The sequence below is a fragment of the Patagioenas fasciata genome, chromosome 1 (genome assembly GCF_037038585.1).
Source record: "Patagioenas fasciata isolate bPatFas1 chromosome 1, bPatFas1.hap1, whole genome shotgun sequence".
Lineage (NCBI taxonomy): Eukaryota > Metazoa > Chordata > Aves > Columbiformes > Columbidae > Patagioenas > Patagioenas fasciata.
In genome coordinates this window covers 89,763,790-89,770,570 of record NC_092520.1, presented here as the reverse complement: position 1 = coordinate 89,770,570, position 6,781 = coordinate 89,763,790, and the positions used below count along the sequence as shown (strand labels likewise).

The window sequence follows — 6,781 nt, the reverse complement described above, 5'->3', positions numbered from 1 at the left end:
AAGTTTCTCTTCCAGTTCACTTCAGAGGAAAATGTTGCTCCTGAGCTAAAAATTTTGACCAGATGCACGTTTACTTAATCGTCAACTTAGTAAATTTAGAAAACAAATTTGTAACTATACCTCACTGTATGAGAGCTTTAAATCAGCATATCCAACATTTCCAAACCAAAATGGAATAATTTGTTGAACAACACTTGCTTTCCTAATGATTCTTTGATATTTGGATCAACTTCTATGCGACAGCCTGTGATGTCATATATGCACATGCATTAGATGACTTCGAACTCTGGATTACTGGCCAATTAATGCCATGTATTAGATCTACTTCCTATGCATAAGGCCTTCATACAGCTTGGAGACAAAGCTTTAAAGCCTCTTTCCAGATCTGGAAATCTGGAGATACCTAAAGGAGCAAAATTAAGATCTGCTTTAATGCTTATCAAGAAGATTGCAGTTATGGTTGTTTCAAGTCATAAGAACAGAAGAAACAAAACAACAAATGAGTCACCCATCTATCAAATGTTTGTACTGTTTTTTTTTTTCCTTTTCCTTGGAATGATGCTTCAGGACAAGTTGTTAGAGTCCAAACAGCACCTTAGTGCAGTGGTTGCTTCAAGTCATATTCAAGTACTCATCCCCTTCTCACTAATGATCAGGTAACATCCTTCATGGAGAACTCCTACAGAAATGTAATATCAGGGAGGTTTTCATGTATTTTTTAGGCCCAGTAGTCCATTTTTCCAGTTGGAAACACGGAAAAGCCAGCGTCATATTTCACTAGCAAGCTCTCTATTTCACCAAGGGCTTTTTAGGACACATCGGTACCTATAGGCCACAGTCCAGGCACTGTTTTTTTAGCTTTAAAATACTCCACATTTGTGTATTTTTTTCACCAATAACTTAAGGTGCAAAAAAGAACTCTCATGAGAATATCAGAAAATCCCTTAAAGCACTGCAAGCCCGTTTGAACAGCCTGGACATTGTCAGATGCTGCTTTGAACTCACCCGCAAGGCTGCGGTTTCTTTCTTCCTCTAACTAATGGTCAGTCAAACTGCTGGAATCTCTTGTTCTGCTCATACTCCCCCTCCTCTTCCCACAGCTCTGGTTTTTTGAACATCGAATAAAAGATACCTTTGTTATTCCTTCTGGAAAAGGAAAAGCTTCTTCAGTGTTGTAGTTCTTTGAGAATTTATCCAATTTGAGTTCTCATTTGGCCCTTGCAAAGAAGATCACTGCCTTGGCAGCAGAACTAGAGTCCATTGACAAAGGTATTTAAACATTAAATCTCACTTAAGTTGTCAGGTCAGAGCTCACAGTTCTTCATTTCTCAAAAAAAAAAAAAAAAAAAGAGTCTTGTTCTTTAATCAAGAAAAACATAAAACTGTCTCACCAGGATGAAGCATACAAGCATACACCAGTAAAAGCTAGTAAAAGTATCAAGAGTTATAAAAAGCCCTATACAATACAGAAACAAATGTGACTTTGTTGCTTTGTTGCCTGAACTAACCCAGCAGTGATTTCTGATATAACCATAATTGTGAATCCAAAACATCGCTTCCATGTTAGAACCTGGATGTAATTTCCCCACATCAAACTGCTGAGCCACTTCAAGGAAACAAGAAACAACAGTTTCTACATCCATGCAGTAACTCCTGCAGTGTTGGTGCATAAGGGAAGAGCAACTGACATCATCCACCTGGACTTCTGCAAAGCATTTGACACTGTCCCACATGAAATCCTTGTCTCTAAAACAGAAAAATATGGATCCAATGGACAGACCACTTGGTGGATAAGGAATTGGCTGGATATTCACACTCAAATACCTGTGAACAATGGCTCAATGTCCAAGTGGAAACCGATGATGAGTGGTGTTCCTCAGGCATTGGTATTGGGACAAGCACTGTTTAACATCTCTGTCGGCAACATGGAGAGTTGGACTGAGTGCTCACTTAGCAAGTTTCCCCATGACATGAATATGTGTGGTGCAGCCAACACACTGGAAGGAAGTGATGCCATCCAAAGGGACCTCGACAGGCTTGAGAGTTGGGCCTGTGCAAACACCATGAAGTTCAACAAGACCAAGTGCAAGGTCCTCCAAATGGTTGTGGGAATCCCAAGTACAAACACAGGCTGGGCAAAGAACGGATTGAGAAAAGCCCTGAGGAAAAGGACTTGGAGGTGTTGGTTGATGAGAAGCTCACCTTGAGCCAGCAATGTGCACAAGTAGCCCAGAAAGACAACTCTATCTTGGGATGCATCAAAAGAAGCGTGGCCAGCAGGTCAAGGGAGGTGATTCTCCCCCTCTACTCCACTCTCATGAGACCCCCACTTGCGGTATTGCATTCAGCTCATGGGCCCCCAACATGAGAATGACATGGACCTGTTGGAACAAGTCCAGAGGAGGGCCACGAAGATGAAGAGAGGGTGTAGGCACCTGTCCTATGAAGACAGGCTAAGAGAGTTGGGGTTATTCCATCTGGAAAAGAGATGGCTCCAGGAAGACCCTAGAGCATTCTTCCAGTACCCAAAGAAGACCTACACAAAAGCTAAAAAGGGACATTTTACAAGGGCATGTAGTGATAGGACAAGGGGTAATGGCTTTAAACTGAAGGAGTGTAGATTCAGATTAGATATAATGGAGAAATTCTTCACCCTGAGGGTGCTGAGGCACTGGAACAGACTGCCCAGATAAATTGTGGATGCCTCATCACTAGTAATGTTCAAAGGCAATTTGGATGGGGTTTTGAGAAACCTGGTCTCATTGAAGGTGTCCCAGCCCATGGCATGGGGGTGGAAGTAGGTGATCTTTAAGGTCCCTTCTAACCACTCTGTGATTCTATGATCTCCAGATCTTGGTGCCTAAAATGCCAGAGTTAGTTTCATGAAGTAGTTCCTTCCATGAAGGATTTAAGGAAACATCAGAAATTATTTCTAAATAGAGTTCGCAAATTCGCAGAGAAGCCTCACTTTTTTATATTTCCAAGATATGTATTATTATTATTGTGGCCAGCTTTATTATGAACAAAAGTCATCTTTGAGAGTCTTTCCAGAGGCCGAACACGAGTTATTTGAAAGACTGAGGCATCCTTCGGTTGTATCAGTTAGAAAACAATCTGAGCAATTCCAGTGTTTTATTCCTAGAGTTCCTACAATGTCTGCTTTTCCATTCCACTAGCAGATTGATTTCATATTTCATTTCACATACACTCCATATGCACAATGATAATTTGTATACCTTTCAGCTGACTTTATGGAGTGAACTGATTTAACTTTTCCTCAGGAAAAGGCATCATAAAAGTAGGTGTTGGTATGCCATGTCCAAGTGTTTTTCCTTAGAGCAAGCTATAGCTGTTCCTGCAGGCACTGGAATCTGATAAGAATGACGTTAAGACTCATTTCATATTTAACCCAGAAAAATTTTTCTTTTACAGAATTTGTTCTCCTCAGCATTGAGCACTGATTAACTATTTCAGTACTTTGTATGCCTAAAATAATCTACAATGGCTGTTTGGTCAATATTCATCTAACATGCCACAAAAAATGTTTCAGTCTTCTGTAACATTGCCACATTCTTTCTTTTTTTGATTGCTGCTATTGAATAATTAATTTTCTAAATTTTATGCTAGGTCCATAACAAATATTTAATGCAAAACTTGATATTTCTGATTAACAGTAAAGATTATACAATTAGGTGGAAATACAGACTAACAAAATACTGGCTTTCCGAGCAAGAGCTGTTCACACTCTAAGACATCTCTTTCAGGTCAAAAAGCTGGGTTTTGGGGTTTTGGTTTTGTTTCAATTTAGAATAGCTGAAAAGGTATTGAAGAGATTTTAGAAAGGTAGTGTGTTTTTTTAGGAGAAGCTGTCAGGTACAATTCAAACTTCTCAATTACTTCCATCTCAAATGCTGCTTTGATATGGATTTGGTGATTCATATTCATGATTCAGTTCAACAGTTTAATTTTTTCTACCAACAAGGTGGTAATTCTGTCATCTTTCACAAACACTTTCTTTTACACCACTTTCTTTGCTGTTTTTATTCTGTTCATCAGATACGTTTACATAGCATGACATAGAGGCTGCATATCAGGGATTCTTTCCAGGCCTAGATAGTAAACAGCTGGTAAAACACTCTGAGATGATACAACTGTGGGTTGCTGAACCCCTGAGCATCTCATACCTCCAAGCATGAAATTAGTGGTCTCCTGTTAGCCGTTATCCATATCTTTGATTTAAAAAAACAAGCAACTATAAATGGATTTAAGGTAGCACAGGGATATACTTATGTGTCTAGTCAATAAAAGTCTAAATTGAAAGGACTGTAAATCTATTAAATATTTACTGACATGTTAACCTTATCCCTGCTATTTCCAAGCACGCTTGGAGCTTTTCCTATGATGTTAATTAAACGTTTCTCATTCTGTTTCTGCCAGTTAGCCCAGGTGGCTGCTAAATCAATCAAAACAAGAAGCTGTGAGGGGGAAGCTGCAGTGTAAGGACTTGCCCCCAACACTGCAGCTCACATGTATGGAGGTGAATCTCCTGAAAACAGACATTGATCTACCTCTGGACTAAATGGTCATGGATCCATTAACTTCAAGGAACATTCACACTTTATGCTGCTTGAGGCTCTTGCCCCACCAGAAGGGTTTTCTCACTCCAGTTTAAATTTGAACTCATTTTTATTACCATTACCTAAAATCCTTCCTTTTTTTTTTTTTTTTCTCTGCAGTAGTTAGTTTTGTTTTGTTGTTCTTAAGAAGAAAAGTAGTTTTCCTTTCTCCACTATTGCATTTTATTTGAAACTGTGGTTTCCAGGGCCAGCAGCCAACTCAGCAATTGCCTCTTAGAATAGAGATTTGACTGGGATTTATGGAAGAAATGTAGGTGTGAGGGCTGTGAGCAAGCTCCAGCTAGGCTTGCATTTATAACAGACCCCTTTGTCCTGCCTGCTGTGGAAGCTGGGCATATAAACGCAGGAGATCGTTGTGATGGGAGAGAAACTGGAGGTATTTTAGCACAGAGAAAAACAGAAAAAATGGGACCTTTGGATATAACTTTAAAATATGCAAGCAGAGTAGCTATATTGGGGCCTCTGTTTTGTAGTTGGCTGGACAGGAGCCCTCTTTGCAGTAGGGCTTGTGGCAATCACACCTTGCTCTAGAGACAGAATGGCACATATAACTATTTTTGCTTTGGAAATGCAAAATCTTTCCATACAATGGAAGAAATTATATGGTAAATTTAATTCATTTTTCTGTGTAGATCTCAGTTACTTGAGCTGGCATTGGAGAGGCATAAGGGTTGTACCAGTTGTGCTAAATAAGTGCCCGTAAAATCTCCAAAAAAGAGAGTGCAACTGCTCTTTAGTTTAGTCACATTTACAAATGCACTGGAGACGTGGTGACATAAGGATATGGTCAAAATCCACCTTTTCTGTTTTGAAAGATGAAACAGCTTGACAGCATTTTGAGGAAGATCTTGACAGATCTCTAAGACAGTCATGGAGTTTGTTGAATCTTACTTCAAAGCCAAGACCACAGCAACTCCTGCTGTAGGATCAGAGTTGTCACTTACTCCCTCTCTCTACCCACCTTTTTGTGCTGAATAGATTTCAAAACAGGAGATAATTCAGACAGATGTGACAGCATCTCAGTTTAGTGACTGCTCCTCTGCAAGAAGTTACAAGGTAGGAGCAGCAGCTTGCTGCTGGGCTGACAGGCTGGTGGAGTTACTCAGTGTCATGAACTCTGCCTCAGAAACAGCTCAGTGGAGAACAGCTGATTTACACTAAGGGTACAAAAGTCAGGACCAGAAGACTTTTCCCTTGTTAATTCATGGCTCAGTCTCATGCTTGAGCCCAAACTCTGACATTTCATGCCCCCCTTCACACTGTCAATTGTCTCTAACTTGGAGCAAGTAACTGTTGTAAGCAATGTCTCCCTCCCTTATGATGGTGACCACATGAATCTCACATTGTCCTTTTTTCCTAGATAGGATGGATACAGCCATATTAGACAGAGTGGTAAACAGAGGACAGGAGCTCACAGTTCAATGCCCTGTTATAAATGACAGTGTGTATATAGCCGGGGAATCTAAGACTATATGACTAGAAACAGCATTTACTTTTGTTTTTATCTACTTGTGGTTTAGCTTATAGCTTTTCCTGATTTTTGTTCTAAATTACAATTTGAATTTACTATAGTTTTGGTTTCCTGTTTATGTTCAAGAATATTTTAAAATAAGACAACGTTCACGTAGTCTTTCTGTACCCTATGCTGCTCTTTGAAAAAAAGCCTGGCCTTAATTAGAGTGATGTAAACAGTTGTGTGGCCTCAGACTGTCATCACAGTGAGCCTGTGTCATACTCGGTGGTGTGACATAGACCCAAAGACAAATTTGTATACACTCTGGTCACGCTTGACAAGGAAGCTGCCGTTCTAGCCTTGGTAGGAGGCATCTTTATATAAATAAGATGTTTGTATTGTGGGTTTCCAATCAAAACAAAGTGAAAGAAAACTTTCTGAATCTAGCTGAGGTTTGAAGTTTGTTCATAATATGTGCTTAACTGTAATTTTAATGTTGGAAAAAAACATGCAAGAAATAATTCCAGGGGAGAAGAAGCTAATGATGATCAGCAGCAAAAAGGAGAGTCCATAAGTCAGAGGGTCTGTCCATACACTCACATTCATACAGCCTTGCTATCTGCATCTGAGTCTCCAGGCACTTCTCCCTTCCGTACTCAAGTGCTATTATAATTTACCATTAAATGCTATT

General features: G+C 39.7%; 1 long non-coding RNA gene across 1 annotated transcript in view; it reads left to right on the top strand.

The window, feature by feature from the left end:
• LOC139828286 (uncharacterized) overlaps positions 1-6,781 on the top strand; it is a 35,266-nt gene that overhangs the window by 13,259 nt on the left and 15,226 nt on the right. The window lies entirely within an intron of this gene.